Genomic DNA, 24,882 nt, shown 5'->3' on the forward strand with positions numbered 1-24,882 from the left:
CCCAGGCAACCCCTGGACTTGGGGACTGTGTTTATGTATCCCTACAGTCCCCTACCAGCACTTGACACCTGATGTCTGAACTTACCCTTACACTTGCCACCAACTGGCCACACTTTTACTTATTGCTATTATTTATTCTATTTATTTTTTACTGTCAATCCCATGTACTGCACTGCCCCCTGGCCCCTGCTCCCCACACTTTTCCCCTTCCCCCTTTCCCTGCCCTTGCACAATGTCAATGTCACCTGGCCTAGCAAGATCGTTGTCTCTGTCTTCCATCTGTTTCCCCTCCCTTGCCTTGTGGCGCCTAGGAACACTTGTGTATAGGCGCATTATAAATGCCATATCATATCATAACATATCATGGACACTTGGTATTGTATGTTTGAGCTGTTAAATAAGTTGTTTGTATGAAGGCAAATTATTCATGAGATTTGAGGGTAGCCAGATGTACGTGGCTTAATCCCCAGTCCCATATTTTTATGTTATCTGTGAATTCCTTAATCAGCCCATATTTATCCTTTTCCCAATCTGGTTTCCACCCAATAATCATAAACAGATCTTCAACCCGTTGGCAATAAGCCTTTGGGGCTCCTTGGTCTTTGCTATTCAATATGATACCCATACAGGCCAGCAAAGGACATGTAGATACCCATACAGGCCAGCAAAGGACAGATATATTTCAGTACTTTGTGAACCCTCATAATTAGCACTTTAGAAGTACTATGCTTTAAACAAGTGTACTGTGCAATGTGCTCAGTTCCTGTGTTTGTTCCTGTTCATTGAGTCTGTGGGAAAGAAAAATCCATGCAGGATAACATTAAAAAAAAAAACCTTCTACATTAATTTGTTATGGTGTATGATGTTCCTTTTGGAAGTGGTGGTGTTTCCTTTTTTTAGCAGTAAGCGTATGCGTTTCATTGATGTCTATGTTTTCTACGTAGTGTAGTATTGGAAACTAATAATGCAGGATTGTGGGGGCATTTAGATACCTGTTGGCGTATTCTAACTTTTGGTAGTTTGTAAGTTGTTGAGAGTAGGTTTGTAGGACTGTGATTGCTGAAGGTTGATTTTGGCAGTTTGCCCGCTGCAAGTAATATTTTAGTACTGCGGGTGCAGTAAGATACCACTTGGTGTATTCGGGTTATTTATATGTAATAAGTGTTGAAGGGTTTCCTCAGAAGAACTTTCATTTTTGCTAGTGAATTTGAAATTGTGTACTACTGGGAAGTAATATTGCAGTATTATGGTTGCAGTTAGATAGCAGTTGGCGTATTGTATCATTGCACAGTTCTGCAGGGTATGTCTTGAAGGACCTTGATTCTTGTTGGTGGAGTTCCATGTTCCACTATTGTAAAGTGCCTTTGCAGTATTATGGGTGTAGTTACATGCAGTCGCGTATTTATTGCAGTAGTATGGGCATTGTTTGACAGCTGTTGCCTTATTCTAACAGTTGGTAATTTCACAGGTCATTGAGAACAGTTTGTAGACCCTCATACTAAGTACTTTTCTTTTTAAGTACTATGGGTGAAACAATATTAGTGTGTTCTTTCCACAGTTGTTTCTGTGACTATAATCATTGTGTCATTGGGGAAAAACTCTATAGCAGTGCACCTGATGTCCTCATGGGCACTTGGTGTATGCTAATTTGTTCTAGTTTCACAGCTCAGAAGGTTATTTTTCATTTGTAGTTACATATCTGTTGGTGAGTATTAGGCAGTAGGCTATGCTACTTTTGTAGATCAGAGAGTGAATTTTGGATTCAAGAATATTAAGCAGGCATTTGCAAGATTTGCTGGTAATCTCTGCTTCAGAGTAGTGGAAGTATGATTGCATTCAAACCACCCACATTTCTTTTTAATGTACACATAATAGTGAACTGCAGTGGTTGTGGCAACCATGGTAGATTATGCCTACTGTTGTGAAGGTTTTCTTGCCAAGTGATACTTGTCCGTGTGTAAATCTAGTAAGCTTGCAGTTGTTTTTGGTGCCATCTGCCTTGTAGCGTGAAAGCATTACTATTACATATTGGATATGTGATTGTATCTGTAAGGTGGAACGATTGTCTGAATTGCAAGTAGTACATATTATGCCATGGTTTGCATTTTGTACCAGCTGTTGAAATGGAATGGATTCACAGTTAGGTATAGATATATATACAAAGCGCTCATTAGGGACTTGTTCCTTGTCCAAATGGCTGCAGAGAGTGCGTGTATGTTTCCACATGTATGAATTCTGGAAGATTTCATTTATAGGAATGTTTTTGCTTCCCAGTACTTGCAGTAAGTATATTAGAAATTCTTGTGGATCTTCCTGTGTGTTATAGTGAATCTCACCATTCCTGCACAGTAGTCCAATTCCTGCCTTATTCCTGAGACACTGTAAATGGTGTCATGAGTGTTTTCTGCATTCCAGCGAAGGAGTAGCATTTGCAAACACAACTGGTCTACACTATTTAAGTAAATGTTTTCAACAATTGGTGGCAAATGGAATAGAACATTGATTGCTACATTTGCATAGAAATGTACACCAGTTGTGTTGGAAAATGTGAATGTTCCAGATAGTTATGTGTCCGAGTGATTTAATGGAAGTACATGTGTTTGTTTTGAAGAGATACTTTTCTTTCTTTCTGCAGTTGGGTATGCATTTGCCTTTTCAGTACATACTTCTGTGGTTGTGGTAATTGATGGAGTAGCAGCTGCTTTCAATTTCTTTGGTCGTACTGTTGGGAGATCATGTATAATTTGTGTTTGGACTAGTTTTGTTTTACAAAGTCTGCCTTTTTGAGGAACAGGGTAAATTTTGAGATGGGGTGTGAAGAGGGCACATAGTCTGTTGTGCTCTACAATGGATGAAATGTCATCTTTGACTTTGCTTGCATCAAAATTGTGTAGAAACAGTCCTTCAAGAGTATGTAGGCATGACAATGCTACATAACTTCTGCCTTCTTTAACAACTATGCTGCCAATGTCAATCAATGCTTGATCTAGAGTTAGACCTTGCAATTTATGAATAGTGTCGGCGTATGCTAGAGAAAACTGTTCTCTGCATACATACATGTATTTGAAAAGAAGGAATCAGGCTGTTGCGCATCCTATCCCTTTAACTTCTGAAAGTGTGTTAAAGTGGATGTTGGCAAACTGAATGTTGTTGTCACGTGGGTATGTCTGGAAGCCAACAACTGTACCAAATGCTCCATTAACTAAACTGTGATCCACGTCAAGGTTACACTTGAGCATTATTCTACAGTTTAAACACAATGTTAAGATTTTCTCCAAACCAGCTGTGTTGGAGATAGAATTTTCAAAGCTGTTTAATCGTGCTGTGGCTTCTTGACAAATAGGTACTGTCATACCGTGCACGTCTAGTTTGTCTCTGGAGTAAATTTGCACTATGGGTTGCATTCATTTTTACAACGTTGTTTCATTGAATTGTACACAGCTTGCTAGGGTTGGCATTAAGGACATACATTTTACATTTAATTTTTCCATGACATCAGTAGTAGAACTGTTTTACCGTATAGCTCATGGATGTTTCTGGTAATTAAGAAAGCACACGATCTGAATACTTTTCAAAATGTAGGCATAGGTGAGGTCTGCAGACTGACACATGTTTTCAGTTAGTTCTCTGTATTGAAAATCTTGCCAGTGATTCACATTTCCCATGCTTCCAGTGTGTTACCGCACATTTTGTGTCCTAAGTTTTTAAAAACAGGTTCACCTTTCACTGGTGTTAATTGAAGATCTCCAAAAACAAAAACGTGTTTTCCTCCAAAGAGTTCATCACTTGTAAATGCCCTTTTTGAGTTGTTAATGCTCCCCAAGCTGCTAACAATGTTAATGCACCCATCACATCAAGCCCCAAGAGTTGGTGTCAACCAAGAAAATGTCCTTGATGAGTGACCAGCACTGTCTTCTATTACCTGGGCATGACAATTCATGCCATAAAGACAAGTGCTGTCTGTTGTTCCAACTCATACTGCAGCCAATACAAATACATGAATGTGCCCCAGCTGCTTAGAGAAATGCATAGGGCCAAGCAGGATTTTCCCTTCATAGAGACAAGTGAATGGGAGGAAAGGTCGTTTAGGCCCCCTCCCCTCCCCTCCATTCCTGTCCACGCACGTATACTATACTCGTCCAGCAGCTAATCACGCACCTCTGGACAAAGGTGCCGAGCAGCCTCAGGTTGACACATACAAGCACAGCATCTATAAGAGGACTGAGTACTGACTACATTTTGTAATGAACCCTGCCTCCATTTTGTATATGCCAAAGCAGGTCTCATAGCAATGCCAGCCTGCAGATCTCCCCTCCACCTCCCCTCTGGCGTCTCTGTGACTGTCCTGTTCTTATGAAAAGCTGATTGTGAAAGGCTACAAAACACTGTATCTCTCACCTTCCTCCTTACATCACTGCCTTGAGAATGACCGGGCCAGAGCCTGGTCCTGGAAAAAAACATTTATCACCACAAGACTGCCTCTTTACTTGCAGACACTGCCCCACAAGATATAAAACCTGTATAACCCCCCAAACTCATACCCTTTTGATGTGGCAGTTGCATGCCCCATGACTGCGTGCTACCCAGTTTCACTCACAACACTAATCCCACCTGAGACGATAAATTCTCTCCTGTGTTAACATGTAATAAAGCTGTCCGTATGAGATGTAACAGAACGATTAACAAATAATTCATCTATTTGATTGTAACAAACAAGATATCTAGATCCACATGCTCTTGTTCTATGATATAGGTTAATTGTCTTCCAGTACCATATACACTTGCAAATGTATTAGATGCTAGGCGACTCATGTGATGGCATGTAAAATGTATGGTCCATGGAGCCAGTACAAATGGAGCAATCGTGTAGCACAGTGACTATTGTTCATGTGAAGAGACAGTACATAATATAATCATAAGCCCCTTTTAACCTATTATGGATGAAGACACGGAAAACATGTTTGAACCCCATTCCAATGGTTTACTGCTAACTTTATTAATCAAAATGGGCCACACCTGGATAGCCACTGGGCCTTCTCTCCCTCTCCAGCTGCGCCACGTACGGCGAGTGTACAGGCCCCCACCTTTTTCCCCCACTCATGATATTGCAGCCGCCAAAGGTCCATTTCTCACGGATGCCTTAATGTAACAAATGTATCCTCTCATCCTTCCACTGGGCCAACACGGAGTGTCCACCCCATGCCCCCTGACACAAATGACCCCATACCATTCTACTGCTCAATGATGCAAAGACAAATGTATGTATATACAACAAGTGAAATATATGCTTCTCCTCCCACCTGTCATGATGTCAATGGTTGTTTTTTTGTGGGTGTCTTTTATTGTATACTTTGAAGTGGTGTTTAGTTTACAGAGCTAGTATCAATCACCTTATCCAGAGCTACACGACCTTCACCTCACACTGGCCAGACCAGCTGATGCACGTGATGTCCACCTTACCGCCAAGCAACGATCCAATCATCCGGAGGCGGCGCCTTTTAAGCCATGCTGGATCTGCGGCTGATCCAATGAAACGTAACTTTTGTACCTTATACAAATTCATCACTAAATATGCTGTAACCCTTTTTAATGCAATGACAGTGTATTGTTGGGCAGAGCGTACTCGGAGTACGCAGAGTCCTCTGCTTGCCCTATTTTGGTCTAGATAAACTTTACCTTTAACTTCACCCGCACTTGGTCTTGGTCTCATTCCCTCCCGGGGTGTGTCCATTATTGACTCTCATTGGGGAGTTTGCACTGTATTTTGGGCACTGCTCACTTTAATTTGGTGACCCCTGGACGTGATTGCGTCCTTCCATTCTTTCTGGCACGAGACATCCACGGCCACAGCGGAGACCCAGGGCACGCTCCCTCAAGAGCTGCCCGCCTACGACAACCGGTACACCCAATGTGCACACGCAATAGGGCGAGAGTTTTTACGGGTCCCGGCTTTGCAAAAACCTACCATACCGCTTGACAGTAGGAGTCTTACATATGGAGAAGACTCAGAATAGTATTTAGAAACACTTCATCTTTTTCTTGTTTCTTTGGTAAGTGGATACTCATAGATGGGAAGGGAATAGTCCATAAAGGACTAAGAGAGGGGAACGGGCTAGAATATCTGGTGAGAATATTACAGATAAAGAGGGACAAGTAGGGAACATATGTGTTAAGTGTTATACGTGGTTTGTCCAAGAGTCCTGTGGTATAAATATATGTTGTTTATGTTTGCTGCATGCTATGTTTTATGACTAAATAATAACAATGAAAAGTGCCATTTTAAAGATGATTTAGAAAATGTTTTGATCTTTTTCAAGATAGTGTACCAAACCACAAGTGATGGGAGGTATTGTCACAGAAGATGACCTAGAAGGGATAACGGAGAGTGGTAATCTGATTACATTGTCTAGCCCTGACACACAAAAAGGCGAAAGGCGTTGATACAATTGCAATGGGTGCGGAAAGACCACTTTCACACATCTGTCAAAGTTTGCCAGGATACGCAGACAGGATCCAGAAGTACCATGATTAATGGATCACAGAATTGAAAGGAGCAGGTTTGCCCAAGGTTGGCCCCAAGGGAGGTCATTTATCAAAAAAATCCTAGACATGGTAGCGACATATTTGTTTGTAAAATACAAGGGAAAACAGCTCCAGAACAGACGAGAAATATTAGATTTGTGGAGGCTAATTGAAAAAAGTACATATGAGTAAGGCAAAAGGGCAGGGTGCATCTCCCCTGGCTGCAGGTAGCATTGAGGGGTAAGGGGAAGAGAAGGAGAGAGGGGTAGAGGTTGCACAGCTGTACCCACTCCTGCCAAAGCCAGTGCCAGCAGAGGGATATAGTGATCCAGTTTATGTGTCAAAGCCCACGTCACCCCCGGCACCACTACCAACAGCCCCAGCACCACCCCCATATGACCATCGAGGAGCAGGTGGGCAGGTAAGTACCCCAGCTATAGATATAGAGAAGTGCATGCAAGTCTTTGACTCACGATTAACAATGGCCAGAACAGAATTGTCACGATTAAGAGACATGTGTGAACAAAGTGGATCACCTGCCCCCATAGCAGAACAAACACAAATATTCCAAATTCCTGAAAGATCAGCAGAGGAGGGGAGGAAAAAGTGAGAAATACTGTTCCGAATAAATGATACACCCATGTGGAGTCATGCCTCGGGTGGTGCCGCGGCGTGCACTCAACCCGCACGAGCCCGGAGACGCTGGACACCCTGGCGGCATGCCCGACCTTCACGGTGTAGCAAGGAAGGGGGAAGCCGCCTTGGACAGCGGCGTTGATGGCAGCCGCGGCGACGCTGCGGAAAGAGCTGCTATAGACAGCCACGGCGAAGCCGCGAGAGAAGCCTCTGCGGACAGCCGCGGCGGGCCCGCGGAACACTCACCTGGGTTCCACTCCGGTCCGGGGAACGGGGAGCCGTGCTCGCGGTGGTGCCGGGACGCAGGAGAGCAGCGACCGGATCGCCGCCTCCGTGCTCCTTCTGATGGAGCCAGGACTTCATGTGGCTGGAGAAGGACGCCCATCGTCCGGATGCGTCCTTACACCACGCGGCCACGGCTGCATGGCCAACGTGAACCCTCACCACCTCAAGGGAAACGGGAAGGGCGACAGCCCGGGGCGGCAACCTTTAAGGGAGGCGGGACAACGTCCCAGGAACCAATGAGAAGGGGGTTAGCCCAGGCTCCCAGTGATTGGAGGGGGTTTGAAACCTCCTGTTATGATAAAAGGGCGCCAAACCAAACTAATGGGTTGCTCTCATTCCACAGGACACGGAGAAAGGAGAGAGGGGAGAACCAGAGTGGTGGGCCTATCCAGACACCTCAAGATAAGACCAGACCAGGACTACCGTTGTTATATTTTGGAAGGCCAAGACACTGGTGAAGTTAACCGGGAGGACTTGATAATAATACCCTTAAACATAACGCTATCCTTCAACTGGTGATTAAATTATTGTTTCAGCATCCACCTGTCTCCGAGCTTAATTCCACACTGGCGACGAAGGTGGGATTCTGACAGCGCTATGGAGGCATTGATAAAGACCCTGACCGAGGGTCAACAGCAATTGCAACAGATGGTGCAGCTACAGTCACAACAAGCAGCTGCGGATCGGCAAGCCTTTCAACAGGCCATCCAGCTGCAGGGTACTATACAGACCACTGCGCAGGACAAACAGCATGAGACCATAACCCGTCTCACAGATGCAGTAGCCAATACGAGAAACCAACCACTGGTGCCCTCGGCCCTCCTGCAGAAGTATAGGGACGGGGAGGACCCTGCCTTTTTCTTTACCAGTTTCGAACGCATAGCCAGGAACACGCAATGGCCTCCAGACCGGTGTGGTCAGTATGTCGCTCCTCTTCTATCTGGGGTGATGCAGGGCGCCTACCAGGCAGTAAACCCCAACGGCAATATGCCGTACGGAGAGATCAAGGCCGCACTGCTAGACCGTTTAGGACTGGACGATGAAGCATACCGGATCCAACTAAGGGAAGCCAGACTCAGGGCTGGGGAAAGCCCACGCCAGCTGTATTATAGGATAAAAGACCTAGCCGAGAAGTGGTTGCTGGCTCCAAACCCCGCTAACCAACCCCTGCTAGATAAAATCATACTGGAACAGTTCATAGAAGCCCTGCCCGGGCAAATGCAGAAATGGGTCAGGCAGCACCATCGGCCCACCCTAACCGAAGCAGTGGACATAGCGTCGGCGTATCAGAAGGCAGGTCACTTCCGGCTACCACCCAGAGGAGTATCAGCCCGCATTGCCATCCCGGTTTCCGACCCCCATGTGATTAGGGGTAGCCGAGTCCTACCCTTCAGGTGGAAACCCTCAGAGGACAAGAGACCAGGAAGCGAAGAGAAGGCCCCAATGCCGACACCTGGTTACAAGCAACCGCAGTGTTATGAGTGCAACGAGTGGGGCCACATAGCCCGGTTTTGTCCCAGGAGAAGACCGGTTGAACCCATGGACATCGGTTACCTGAACCCGATAGACGAGGAGGGCGTCCTGGGACCCTATGTGGTGGACATTCGTGTCGACGGCTGACCATCACGTGCACTCTTGGACAGCGGCAGCAGGCAGACGGCCATATCACCAACCGTGAGTAACTCTCCCTGCTTGTCTAATGTAACGGTACCTATCCGATGCATTCACGGGGACACCAAGTGTTACCCAATGAAGGATGTAGTAATTGACATAAAAGAAACCTCCACTCCCTTGAGGGTTGCCGTCCTACCTAGTCTTCCCACCCCAGTGGTAATTGGGACTGACCTTCCCCACTTCAACCAGACCTTAAGGGACCTAAGGTAAGAGAAGTACCCGCCCAAATCCAATGTTGCGGGAACGGACCCTGTTTCCCGGGAACCCCTACCAGGGCGGAAAAGGCGGACCCGGATGGCATGGTGTCAGGCCAGTTATATGACCCGACCCATCGATTGGAAGCTTGAAGATAACGAGGACACCATAAGGGGAGAGACCCTAACCGACCCAACCCTACGTGTGGCCAGGGAAAGGGCAGCCCGGGAAGGGGAACCCAACCTAGCCAGTGGCCCAGGGTTCCTTCTACGCAATGGTCTCCTATACCGGAGGTATAAGGGTGACGATGGCGCCATAAAAGAACAATTAGTGTTACCGAAGAGTCACCGTCTTATAGTACTACAACTGGCCCACAATCATCCCTGTGGGGGTCACATGGCCTCCCTTAAGACCCAACAAAATCTTCTAAAGAGGTTTTTCTGGCCTGGCATTTACGGCGAGGTAGCCCGACATTGCAAGAATTGTTCCACCTGCCAGCTTACCAGCGGGGTACTACCCGCCAAGGCACCACTACAGAAAATGCCCCTCATTTTGATCCCATTCCAGAGGATCGGCATGGACATAGTGAGACCCCTGGAACCAGCCAGCCGCGGTTATAAATACTTATTGGTCGTAGTCGACTACGCCACCCGCTACCCAGAGGCCTTTCCCCTAAAGGGAACATCGGCCCGGGTATTATGCGACCAACTAATCCCGTTCTTTGCCCGAGTGGGGATACCCTCCGAGATAATCACCGACCAGGGCACTAATTTCATGACAACCCTCCTAAAACAAATATGTGGACAGCTACAGATCAAACAATTGAGAACCTCAGTATACCATCCCCAAACTGATGGGCTGGTAGAACGATATAACCAGACGATCAAAAAAATGCTAAGAAGGGTGACGGACCAACCGGGAAAAACTGGGATTGGGCGATCCCCCTGGTGTTAATGGTGTTAAGAGACACCCCACAGTCTTCCACCGGTTTTTCTCCCTTCGAGCTCTTGTTTGGGAGACAACCTCGGACGATACTGGACCTGGTTAAGGAGGAGTGGGAATCCACGGAAGAGGTGTCCTTAACCGAGTATACAGAGGAATTAAAGGAACACCTAACCGCATTACGTACACTGGCCCAGAACAACCTTGGTCATGCCCAAACAACTCACGAAAGAAATTACAACAAGGGGAGCCGGATGAGAACCTTCAGCCCAGGGGACCAGGTATTGGCACTCCTACCTACCAGCACCAACAAGCTCTTAGCCAGATGGAGAGGGCCCTACAAGATCATTGATGTGCTAAGCCCAGTGACCTACCGGGTACAACAACCCGATCGAACTACCCCAGAAAAGGTCTATCACATCAACCTTCTAAAAAAATGGAACGAGCCTCTTCTGGGCGCCTTTGTGAGCATCGAGGAACCCGAATCGGAAGAAATCTTGAACACCGTTCCCCATACCCTGGATGCAGTCAACTGGGGTGGCACCCTTTCCCCCGAAATGAAGACGGACATTAGGAACAGGCTGTTCCCCTATGCTGACGCCTTTTCCTCCTTACCTGGACGAACCAACATGCTTGAACATGTAATCAAAACGGACCCCGGACCACCCGTGAGGCTTAGACCGTACCGGATACCCGAAGCCAGGCGGAACATCATTAAATCCGAGGTGGATGAAATGTTACGGATGGATATCATCGAGCCATCTGTCAGCGTTTGGTCGCCCCCCATAGCGCTCGTTCCTAAACCAGACGGTTCGGTCCGTTTCTGTATGGACTACAGACAGTTAAATGCGGTGTCCCGATACGAAACCCATCCAATGCCTCGGATGGACGAACTACTGGAGGGCCTTGGAGCAGCCCAATTCTTAAGTACTCTGGATTTAACCAAGGGCTATTGGCAGATACCCCTACGCACCAAGGATAGGGAGAAAACTGCCTTTTCCACCCCACAAGGCTTATACCAATATAAGGTTCTACCCTTTGGACTCCATGGGGCCCCCGCCACGTTCCAGAGGCTGATGGACATCATACTAAGACCGCATGCTGGATACGCTGCTGCTTACCTGGACGACATTGTCGTGTACAGCCAATCCTGGGGGTCGCATCTGGACCATCTGGAACTAGTAGTAGCTGATTTACAGAGGGCAGGGTTACATTTCAACCCCAAGAAGACTACGATGGGAACCCACGAAACCAAATATCTGGGCCACATAGTGGGTGGGGGAGTGCTTAAACCTCAGTTGTCCAAAACCCAGGCTATACGCGATATACCGACTCCCACCAACAGGAAACAAATACGAGCATTCCTGGGGTTGATCGGGTATTACAGGAGATTCATCCCTGACTTCTCCTCGGTGGCCGCACCTTTGACAGACGCGTTACGACTCAAGGGAAATCCCAATCTGACCAACAACCCAAGTGCCTTGAACGCCATAGCCGACCTGAAGGGACGGATCACGTCAAACCCGGTCCTCTGCTGTCCGGACTTCCAGAAACCTTTCTTTTTACAGACAGACGCCTCCAACCAGGGACTAGGAGCTGTACTGTCGCAGGAGACCAGAGGGGATCTACAACCGGTGTGCTTCATCAGTCGGAAGCTGTTGCCCCACGAGGCGGCTTACTCGACCATTGAGAAGGAGTGCTTGGCCATCAAGTGGGCCGTTGACTCACTCCGGTATTATCTGCTGGGTCGCCGGTTCACCCTGTATACCGACCATGCCCCCCTCCAGTGGCTGGCTCAGCATAAGGACACTAACCAGAGGGTTCTCCGCTGGTTTCTCTCCCTTCAGCCTTTCGACTTCATCACGTTGCACAGACCTGCCAGGTTCCAGCTAGTGGCGGACTATCTGTCTAGATGCTCACCCTGGCCCGAACGGCCTGGGATCAGGGTGGGGATGTGTGGAGTCATGCCTCGGGTGGTGCCGTGGCGTGCACTCAACCCGCACGAGCCCGGAGACGCTGGACACCCTGGTGGCATGCCCGCCCTTCACGGTGTAGCAAGGAAGGGGGAAGCCGCCGCGGACAGCTGCGTTGCTGGCAGCCGCGGCGACGCTGCGGAAAGAGCCGCTATAGACAGCCGCGGCGAAGCCGCGAGAGAAGCCTCTGCGGACAGCCGTGGCGGGCCCGCGGAACACTCACCTGGGTTCCACTCCGGTCCGGGGAACGGGGAGCCGTGCTCGCGGTGGTGCCGGGACGCAGGAGAGCAGCAACCGGATCGCCGCCTCCGTGCTCCTTCTGATGGAGCCAGGACTTCATGTGGCTGGAGAAGGACGCCCATCGTCCGGATGCGTCCTTAAACCACGCAGCCACGGCTGCATGGCCAACGTGAACCCTCACCACCTCAAGGGAAACGGGAAGGGCGACAGCCCGGGGCGGCAACCTTTAAGGGAGGCGGGACAACGTCCGAGGAACCAATGAGAAGGGGGTTAGCTCAGGCTCCCAGTGATTGGAGGGGGTTTGAAACCTCCTGTTATGATAAAAGGGCGCCAAACCAAACTAATGGGTTGCTCTCATTCCACAGGACACGGAGAAAGCAGAGAGGGGAGAACCAGAGTGGTGGGCCTATCCGGACACCTCAAGATAAGACCAGACCAGGACTAACGTCGTTATATTTTGGAAGGCCAAGACACCGGTGAAGTTAACCGGGAGGACTTGATAATAATACCCTTAAACATAACGCTATCCTCCACCCGGTGATTAAATTATTGTTTCAGCATCCACCTGTCTCCTAGCTTAATTCCACAACCCACAAGAATAATAGAGATAGATCAAGTGGCTAGTGAGGCAGGTGCAGAAGGAGGGGACATGGTGTGGGAGAGAGAGGAAGAACACTTGTGTGACATAAAAGAGCAAGAAGAAGAAGAGATAAGGTTGGGGTGCATGACAAGAGGACGGCCAGTAGGAATAGAACAGTCTCCCTTGGGGAGGGTGATGGAGGAAAAATGGCATGGAAGATTAAGGAATAGGATAGGACAAATGGCGGTGTTGGGGAGGAAAGGAGCAAAGGTAAGTACAGGGAAATAAGGAACAAATTGCACAGATACACAGAGGGGCAGGAAGGCCTAGCTACGTCCCTTGGGCCCAGATGGACAAAGAAAACTTGCTGAAAACATTACCCCCGCTCTCAGGAGGGGTAAGTGAGTGGATATATGCATTTGAGAAAAAAACTGCAGTGGTCCCTCTAGCAATAGGTGACGTCAAAAGCCTGTTAGTATCTGCATTAGGTGATCAAGCTAACAGGGTGTCGGCAAAGGCAGGATTCCCTGGAATAACACTAGACTGTGATCACTATGATGCAGCATCTTTCAACACAGTAAGAGCAATGGGACGCATTAAGAGAGACTTTCCCAGATACGCCCGATTTACAGTCTGTAATGCAATGCACAATGGGGGATGAGGAAGATGCAATGGCTTACATTCTTCGGGTGCAGGAGATGTGGAGAGCAGAGACAGGCACGGCTTGGGACCAATCAATATCCCTGTTCTATTTTACAATTAAAAGAGAGCCTCAAAGGAAGTGCAGGAGGCTCTTGATAAAATAGCTGGGATAGAAGCCAAGGGGTGGCGAGAGGTACAGAGCATTATAGTACACCATTGCAAAAGGATCAAAGAGAGAGAAAAGGAGATAGCCCAAAGGAGACTGGCAGGCAAGGCTAAATTAATACAGACGAAACTAGTGAAGGTCACAGCAGCAGTAGCCACATCCCCACAGAAAGAGAAAGGTAGGAGGAGGACGCGCTGATAGCCATACAAGCAAGAATGGCAGCAAACTGGGCAGGGAATGGACAGGAGCAGTGAAATGGTGAGGAGCAATATGGAGGGCCACAATGGCAAGGTAGGAGTGCCTGGGGAGGAAGAGGTGGGTACATAGGGTCCAGAGGGGGTGGTTATGGGTACTGAAGGGACCCCAGAAGAGGAGGACAATGAAAATGTTGGAACTGTGGGCGGTGGGGACATTTCTCAAGAGAGTATCGAAGCTGTCCCATGGGACCCTATCAAAATGAGCAACAATATGGCCACCCCCACCCAGGAAGCCCATATGCACTGCCTATGGGTGGTTGCAGAAGAACAGAGCAACACGACCCAAGATACACAGACGAAAATAGGGTACATCCACAAAACATACAACAACACACACAATTGTGGGAACACATGGCCCCAGTCTCCGGAGATCCCTTTGTTAGCACAGCAAACAGTGCACCAGCACCTTTCAGGGGAACAGCAGTGGCAGCAGGTGATGTTTTTGGTAGTGGAGAGAACTCAAGATACTCAGCATAGGACAGCCCACAGAGAGCACTTGCGTGTCCAGTACTATCAACGATCCTTAACACAGCTGAGGAACCACTGGTGGGGGCGGAGATAGGGAACAAACAATTCATTTTTATGGTAGATTCGGGAGCAGAAAAATCATGCCTAAGAGAAGGAAGGTTTCCGTTGTCAAAGCATAAAATGGAGACACAGGGGTTTTCTGGGGCGGTGGTCGAGGGTTTCATACACAGAAGAACTAGATGTAACGGCGAGAGAAAAAACAGTGAGAGCACCCCTGTTGTATTATGAAGACTCGCCCATAAACTTACTAGGGAGGGAACTCCTTAGCATCTCAGCATGACCATTTCATACACAGACAGAGGGATAGTGTGCTCAACTCCTGGAATATGTGCAATGCACGCCATGCTAGTCATGCACACACAAGCCACGACACAACAGGTGCGTGGGGTACCGGGAGACCCAGACAAGTTCATTCAAGGATTTAAAGCTCTGGTATGAGTCATGCCCGAGGTAAAGCACCATGAATGGTGAGTACCATCTGAGTTTGTGTTCCGCCCTGTAGTACCCCCATAAATAGTGGCAGGGTCAGTGATGTCACTAGATATAAATGGAGTGCAGGTATCATCACAAAGAATAGCAGTAATTGGCCTAGAAATACATGGATATGAATGGCGAACAGTGCTGTGCATAAATGCCAACATAGCTTTACGAGATTTGTCCAACGAAGATCTTTTTACTGACTCATACATAGATGGGGAAATAATAATGGAAATAGCAATTCCCTGTGATATAATGATTCAAAACAGACAAGTGCTGCATCCCCTAATGGCCATAGTTAGCATACCACCTGCATCCTTTAATGAAGACATGCAACATATGCCACCAGAATTGTGGACAACTGGCCCACATGATGTGGGACTGTTGAGCGAGGTAACACCTGTGAAAATAAAACTCAAACCAGGGGCATTGCTACCCTGGTTAACACAGTACCTCCTGTCACGAGAAGCTGAAGAAGGGATAAAATAAACAATACATGCCTTATTGCAGCAAGGGATTATAGTGCCTTAAAATTCTCCATGCAATACTTGTATCGACCCAATCAAAAAGGCAAAGGGAGGGGCTTGGAGAATGATACAGGATCTAGTCCCCCTCAATGATGTCATACAGAAGGAATTCCCACTCGTCCCAAACCCTGCACCAATCCTATGCAGTATCCCCAACAGCGCAACATATTTTACAGTGGTGGATTTGAAAAATGCATTTTTCTCGGTACCACTGGACCCAGAATCACAATACTTGATAACCTTTACCATGGGGGGGGGATATGAACATTGCAGATTGCCCCAGGGATACTGTGAAAGCCTGAGTATCTTTAATAGAATATTGCATGAAGATCTTGGAAACATTGACACAAAGAGTATGATCATTCAGAACTGTAAGGGATTTCAATCAGGCACACACCCAAGTCTCGCCCAGCATGTAGAACGCAAATTGAACTCTTATTTATTTTTGTCTAAAAGTTCAATATTATGAATGATATACCACTTATATCACACCCTTCTCAAAATACACCCCCGGTCACACTGAACCAGGAATCAGGCTAGTTTAAAACAGTAAATATTTATTTATTTATTTAGAATTTAAATCACAAGATATTTTAATAGGTAACAACAATCACCAAGGGGTGACAAGAACAATGAATAATATCTTTAATGCACTGGGAATCAGGTAATGAACACAAAGATAATGCAGCAAAGAAAATAATACTTTTGGGTTGGTTTGGAACAGATAGTTTTGTGGATAGAGGTTCCCCCTGCAAGACCCCTCAACCCACCAATAGGCAATTTAAAGAGATGTGAGGAGAGAGCAGGTACTCAGGAATAATACAGACCAAACAGAAGATCACTCCCACCTTTCCCCCTTAAACACAAGAGAACAACGGATTTGACTTTTCAACTGTCAGAATGGCTTTGAAACTGACTGAGCAAAAATACTAAATGTGTCCAAATGCTTAAATTATGGGAGCCCCTTTGGACAGATGCAAATAATCACTAGCAATGATTTAATCAAAAGAAAATAATTGGAATCTCAAAGGCAAAGTGGGAAATAATTTAAAAACAATTCACCACTGTAAAACTTTAGCAAAATGTAAATTTGCTGTAAAATTTTACTATGCGATTTTTGATATAATCGGGTCAAAGACACTGTTGGGGGCTGTGGAGATATCTAAGGATGTCAGGTATCAGTGGGAGTGGAAATGTTGGTTCTATCTTTACAACTGAGGGAGTTATGGAGGTTTTAGTGAGAGATGTTTTTCGAAAATAAAGACACAAATTTGGACATGAACTTCAGTGTAAAACCAGAAAATATGGCTTATGCTTTTACTCAAGACTAGAGCATGTACACTAGACAACCAGGTGGGGTCAAAGCAAGCTCTGAGACTGATTCATGACTTCAGTAACAGATTCAGTAAAAGATCCCCATCGCCTTCTCCGGCGGAACCAGTCCAAACGCTCAAAGTGGAATTTTTAAATGAGAGATACACAAATAAAAATGACCATGAAATGACGCTTTAGCAAATAGACAGAATAAGATAGCACTAAGATTTTGACACGGTTACTAGTTATGAAAGTAAGGGTAATTCAGAGATTATGGTGGAACAAATAAGGCAAGGTATACAATAGTTCTCTAGTGTCCTGTTAATACTCACCATCCACTGGGATTTAAGATTTTTGGCCCGTCAAGATTCTGGTCAATGGATCGGGTCTATCAAGGAAGGACAGCACATCAGGCGTGGGACAGGATCAGTTAGGTCGGTCGCCGGAACTGCACAAGATCTGCCCTTCTTGTTTCTGGATATTTCAGATCAGCGGGATTGCAAGTTCATCAGGCAAGCATTATGGTAGCAAGACAGATAGTTTCAGGATGCTTCCCCACACCACAGGGTTCCACTGGGTTGTAAGGATTAGTTGAGGATTAATTGAGGATTGTGGCCTAGCGGAAAATAGTTCAGCTACTGCTTGGCCTGGTGATTGGCATCTCGATCTGGAAAGATGTTAAAGGCTGGATGTTGAATGCTGGATCAGAGTGCTTTGCTGGAATCAGAAGAGAGAGTGTCTATGTGTTGTCAGCTGTCTCTATTTATCATGTCAAAATGACATCACAAAATTGGGTGCATGGGCCGGCTAAACTAAACTTGCCCCTGTGAACTGGTATTGGATCAGATCCTCATCGCAGCCTTGCATCTAAGTGATTGGATCAAAGACAGATGATGTCAAGTTTATGGTTTGGTTTTTACAATCCTTAGAAACATCCCCTATCCACTAGTATCAACAATCAAATGTTGTCCTAAATACATATGTATACATTTGTAACCCTACGAAAATCACATATTAGGATTACATATTTTATCCCACAGCTGTGAGATCTTGTTTCGCCTTTGTGCAGCATTTTGTCCATTTACCATGAAAACATTTTCCAAACTTTCTCCAAATTTCTACAAATATGTGGGTTTACCCTCGGCATGTGTGTGCAAAGTTTAACAATTCTAGCATAAATACAATTCCCATAAAACCACATATATTGCCATTCCTGTTCAGAATATGCTACACAGTTCCACTACGTTTTGAAATGTAGGGACAAAAATTAGATTAACAAATCTGCCCTGTTTATATTTCTCACCCCTTCTGGTAGCGAGTTAGAAGTCTCTAAAATTGTTCATTACATATTCTTTGCAGCAAATCATCAGCCTTTTGTCTGTTTCTGGAGGCAAGGAGCAGCCCCCACCTTTGGGATTTCTTTCTGCAAGCCTTTTTTACGACCTTTTCACATGTCCATTTCCTGGCCTGAAGAATCTGCCATTGTTCAGTCCTTGGTAGCAGACAAAAGTCTTCCCTACCTCACAGTTATCATGTGTCAGTGAGCATCTGCTGAGAGGAATGCCCTCCCCTTGGGTGGAAACCTGTTTTTCAGCCCCTTGCAGGTGCAGCCAGCCTAAGTTAATTCTTAATTTATTGGCTTGAATTCCAGCATAAAACAAACTTGTTGCATCAGATGACATAGGTAAATTACATTCTTAGATTTAAACCTGTGTGATCAAAACAACTTCGATCTGTGTTACTTTAAGCAACAGTCCTTTTATATTATCTGGGAGATCTTTAGTTTTAGACAACTTTAAGGTTTAATCAGGAAAGCCCATTTGACAGGGGCTGTAACTCACAGGTAGCCCAGTGTGGCTGCAACCCAGATTTTTGACAGGAATTTTCATTCACAGGCAATCCAGTTTTGCTGAGAAAATGTTTTGCTTTTAACATTTCAGGACCTTGTAAATTCACATTGCTACATTAGATTAAATGAATTTTAGCGTCAAGCAAGATTTTGAGTGTTGGAAAGTGTTATGTACAGGCATTTTGAAGTTTCCAGCAGCAAAGTAAATGTCATTTACAGGCACATTTTTGAGTTTCATTTGCAAAGCGCTTCTGCTCCCTCTGCACTCTAAGTTTACTTGTCATGAAGTCCACTGGCACTTTTTCTGCAGTGTGTGCTCTGTTCCACCACCCATGCACCATGGGTGGCAGGTTGTGCAGCCATCTTTTTGTGTGTTGGAAACATGGTTTTGGAGGTTTTGGCGCGCACAAGGGTTTTGCCGCCATTTTACTGTTTCTCGCACCATAGATAGCAGAGTGAGGCCACATAGTATAGCAGAGTGGGTCAATACATCCCACAGTACGTGTAAGAACTATTAATATGTGGAGAAACAGAGGATGAGTGCAGAAAAGTCTCAGTAGCACTATTGACATGGTTAGCACACGAGGGCTACAAGGTGGACAAACGAAAATTTCAATACTGTTTGACAGAAGTATTATACTTGGGCCAACTAATATCCAAAGAGGGTTAACAAATAATACTTGACAGAACAGCCACTGTGCGAGCAGTAAGCAAGGCCAGAACACTAAAAGAAATGCAGAAGTTTCTTGGCATATGCAACTACTGCAGTGCCTGGATACTAGAATATGCAGCATACACAAAACCACTCCTGAAAGCACTGAAAGAAGCACAAGGGGAGAATGCAGAATTACAATGGACACAAGAAATACACACAGCCTTCAACACACTGAAATAACTGATATCTACAGCACCTGTCGTAGCAACACCAGATTATGAGCGTAAATGTTATTTATTTTCACATTGTGATGGGACACTCATGACAGCCGTATTGACACAAAAGACATCACTGGGCCACAAACCTCTAGCATATTACAGTGGTACACTAGACACAGTAATGCAGGGACACTTTGCTTGTGAACAAGCCCTCGCAGCTGCAGCTTTCGCCATTGGAAAAGTGCAATGATTGTGATGGGATTTTCCGTGATGCTATACGTGGAACACTCATTATTTGCCATACTTGAAAGATCAAAGAGCACATTAACAACTCAGAGAGCCACAGCATATGAAATAATACTATCAAGTACCAACATTCACATTTTGCATTGTAAAACAGTGAACCCAGCTACATTTCTCACAGAAGCATGCACAGTGGAGGCTATGCAAATACACGATTGTGTCACATACAGGGGGAGGATAACAATACACCCAAGCAAATGAAGATGCACTAACAGAAGGAGAGGTTTATTTTGTCGATGGATCAGCATCAATAAATTGTCGAACAGGAGAAAAGCATGTGGGGGCAGCAGTGGTGTGGTTGGAAGAGGGAGAGTACAAAGTGATTGTACAAAGAAGATTGCTCGCCCCCTTCTCAGCACAAGCGGCTGAACTAGTGGTGCTGCTACCACAGTACATAGAGGAATAACTGGCACGATGGGGAAGGAGAGGGTTCAGAAGGGCAGATGGGTCCTCTGTGCAGCACACAGAACTACTTACAAAGTTGATTGAGGCCCTAAAAGTGCCAACAGTTGTAGCATTGGTAAAATGCCAGGCCCACACAAATAAGAATGATGTCATCACATTAGGTAATGTGGCAGCATATGCTGCTGCAAAAGAAGCATCATATCTAATGAGAGAAGTAGCAGGTGAGTACAACCTACAAACACATGTGGGGGAGGAACAGGGGGAGGGATATAACTCCATGCCAGTTTCCCAGATAGTAGAATTACAGCATGACGCACCAGAAGAGGAAAAGGAACTATGGGAAAAGAGAGGGTGTTGTCAATCCTACACTGATCTCCTTTGGCGATAGAACAATACAGGTAAAGTAGTGATGAAAAGGAAACTACTGCAGATAGCTTTCCAGCAGCTTCACTTTCAAGCCCACACCGCTAAACAACATATCTCCACAGACATTCAGGAAAATTGGTTTGTGCCAGGGCTACAAGAACAGATATCAAAAATTGTGATACAATGTACCACGTGCCAAACATATAATTCAAGAATGACTTTAAGAACATTACGAGGAACACTGCACAGGCCAATAGGACCCTTCTGAGAGCTGCACATAGACTACGCAGATATGGGAGAAAGGTGTAATGGATCACGGTACTTACTAGTGGTGGTCTGCCCCTTTTCGAGTTAGGTGGAAGCAGGCCCCTACACACACCCAGACATGAAATACGCTGCAAAGTTCTTAGTGAGGGAGGTCTTTCCCCTCTGGGGAATATGTGATGTAAAACGCTCTGACAATGGAACGCATTTCATCAATGACCTGTTCAAAGCAGTAACAACAATGTTGGTCATCACCCACAAGTTGTGCACAATTTATCCCCCGCAATCAAATGGCGTTGTTGAAAAAAATAAACGGTCTTTCCAAAAGTACACTATCCAAACTGTGTCACACGATAAAGAAAAATTGGTATACTGTTTACCTTTGTCCCTATACGAGTTGAGATACCAGCCCAGAAAGGACCACCACTTGTCCCTGCATGAGATAGTAACGGGTAGACACGTGCACACAGCACATTCCCCCTTAGAAAGACAGTCAGATGCACAGAGAAGTGCAACAGTATTGGGGGAAGAATTCCAAGAATATTTGAGAAAACTCACAAAAGCAGCATGCATGATTTCAAAGCAACTAGCACCCCCATTCACACACAAAAGTGCGAGAGACAGAGTAATACCAGCCACAGATAGCCCAAGCTGCCGGCCGATGCCAGGGGGGGTGGTATATGTGAGAAGCTTGGTGCGTTGGTGGAATGCACCAAGATTTCATGGCCCATATACGAGGTAGTGTATTGCACACTTACTGCAGTAAAGGTGAAGGGCCTGAGGTGTCGGATTCATTTGTCCAACGTACACAAGCCATATGACAGTGTAGGTCAAGATGGGGAAGGAAACAGGCCAGAAGGAGCAACACAAACGTAAGAAATGAGAGTAAGTATAAAAGGACAAAGCAGTGAGAAGAACAAAAAAAAACAATTGAAAAAAGTGCACATGCAACAATTAAAATTGAGGAAAATAGTAATGAAAATGATAATGCGATGTGTAAATAATGTATTATAGGTTAAATATATATATATATATAAAGCAGAAAATTATGCATTGAAATAATAGTGTTGGTAGACTCTCTCTCTCTCTCTCTCTCTCTCTCTCTCTCTCTCTCTCTCTTCCTGACTCTCTCTCCTCTCTCTCTCTCTCTCTCTCTCTCTCTCTCTCTCTCTCTCTCTCTCTGTCTCTCTCTCTCTGTGCTTGATGGAAGACGGCCAGTTAAATATATGTTCATGTATGTTTGGAGGATGTGAATTGGTATAAAATAAGTATCATGTATAAAAAGCTTTAAACTGAAAATTAAAACAGTGAAAATAGTATTTAGATGTATGTATGGTTAACACCCTTTTATATCTCATTCTGTAGGACTATTCATGGCAACAACGGGGGCCTTCAATGTCTTCAGCACGAATTTAGATAGAAATAGGAATAGAGAGTTTAATTCAAGAAATTATTCATATGAATACAGTCTTTTTTGTTGTGCAGTAATATTCTTTTCGATGATGTTTGGCCATGTGCTGTACTGGGCAATAGCATTCATATCTATTGATATGAATGAGGGGGGAGTGGTAAAATTGGTGAAACAGGGCACCCATCTCATATGGGACAGACTCAAATTGATTTGAGTGCATGGGACCCATAGAAATGGCTTATATAATGACAGTCATACAACTAGCACTTCTGTACCAGCAAACCCCACGGCCCATTATAATGAATCTCAGTTCAGCATTTATGGCATGAACAACCCGGACCCGTCCAAATTATCCTGGTTGCATGATCACCCCTACCCAACTGTATTATCTACCTCAGACACGATTGCACAACACACACCAAACACAGAAAGTGTGATAGAGATCTATGAAAACTTGTCAAACAATATGTTGCACTATACAATAACTGGGAAAAGGGAGGGGAGGTGGGATATCTCCAATCCAATATGAGGGAGAACGAAAAGCGATGGGAGGCCCAGGGGAGAATGGAAGGAGGAAAAGTGGGGTGGGACGGAAGAATTATGATGAGTGCCACTGGCTGGGACTCAACACAATAGAGGACCCACAGCACCCACGCCATTCTAACAAATGGTATGCAGACATGAGCGGAACAGCAAAACAAACCACAAATGAGAGTTGCTATGTGTGCTCCTTGATACCCCATGCCTCAGGTACTCCTAAAGTGCTGCTGCCACAAGAGTCACCTTTTGCAGAGACACAGTATCTCCTTCATCTTGCACTATGCAGAATAAAAAACACTTTTCAAGCGCAGACTGTTTCATTTGAAATGCTACAGAATGAGAAGATGTGTTACAGCACACAGAAAGGAGTGATCTGCCTAAAATAGCCTTTTCTCAAAATTAAAGGAACATTGTTTTTGGACAATAGATGGCAAGAAGAGCAAATAACAAGCAAAGCAGAAGCACTGCGAGGACTGTCAGAAGAAACATTGCAGTGGATCAACAGAACATGCACCCCGATATGGACACAACACATCCCAAAACCCGTATGGGTAACAGCCCTCGAAAAACCATTCAAGCTGCAGAAAGAAATTCCGTAGGAGTTGTGTTTCCATGGAGAAGGAAGAACCCATCTAGGCACAAATAAGAACTGTAACAAAACTCTTATCATCCCAGACATGAAAAACGGAACAGCTGCATTCATGGACACTTACTGGGTTTGTGGCAAACAGGCGTACTTCCACCTTCCACAGTCATGGAGGAGCATGTGCTCTTTGGCAATGCTACATTCTGCCCTGATGGTGATACCCGAAAGTCATATCCAAGGGGGAATGGGGCTGTCCACAATAAAGTATCCAGAGCCCTTGCCAACGACTGAAGAAGCCCCCCTATACACCCTCTCTGAGGAAAAGCTTCAAAGCACAGTGTCGCGAAAATGAAGATCATCCAACTATATCTCCGAGGCATTCTCTGAACTCTTGGCACAGATCCCTGATCGATTTTGGCTGTTTACATCCACAGAGACATTCTTTGCGTCCCTTGTTCCAAGCATCCAGACATGGGCCAACGTAAAAGGGCTCAAAATCACGCGCTAGGAACTGATCCAACTGGCCAACGACACAGAAGAAGGTTTCAACATGATAAAGGTGGAGCTAAGGGCCCTGCGGTTAATGACGATGCAGAAGAGGTATGTCTTGGAGCTGTTGACAGCAATGGATGGAGGTGTTTGCCAAAGAATCGGGAGCACATGTTATACTGTCGTACCTTCTGCAGACCCGGACAATGGAACTTTATCGCATTTCATAGCAGCCGTGCATAACCTTGGCGAGCATATGAAAGAAGAAGAAGGTGTGCATCCAGCACTTGGTTTGACAACATGTTTTCGTGGGTACCGTTCTGGCTCGGAATGACTGTCAAACTATTGATAGCCATCATCGTTTTTCTATTTTCAATTTCTTGTGTGTGCCAATTAGGCCTTAGGTGCTGCACAAATGCAGTACCTAAAAGTGCAATGATGGTGGTGACATTGGGCCGTGCAAAAGGAGTGGTACAGATAACACACGAGGCGCCAGCGCAAACAGGGGATGACTCTGAGGCAAAATACAGGATGACGGATATATATAACACTGGGTATATTGTAGATAGATTATATCACACAACTATCAAAGAACCACACAAATTAGAATGGTACAACAACGTTTGGGTGGACCTGGAAGAGGTTGGGGGTTGCATTTACATGACCTGCACCCTTGATGAGTATGCCCGAGCAGGAGAGAGCCTGAGGGCAGTATTTAGAGCCTGGATGCCACGAAAAGGAACACCTGCATGGGATGAAGCAGTAGCAAAAGAAGAAGAGAGCAAAAGGTTAGGTGAATTACAATATTTGTTACTTAAGTAACAAAAGGGGGGAATGT

The sequence above is a fragment of the Ambystoma mexicanum genome, chromosome 5q, assembly GCF_040938575.1.
Source record: "Ambystoma mexicanum isolate Mex_15411 chromosome 5q, UKY_AmexF1_1, whole genome shotgun sequence".
Taxonomy (NCBI): Eukaryota; Metazoa; Chordata; class Amphibia; order Caudata; family Ambystomatidae; genus Ambystoma; species Ambystoma mexicanum.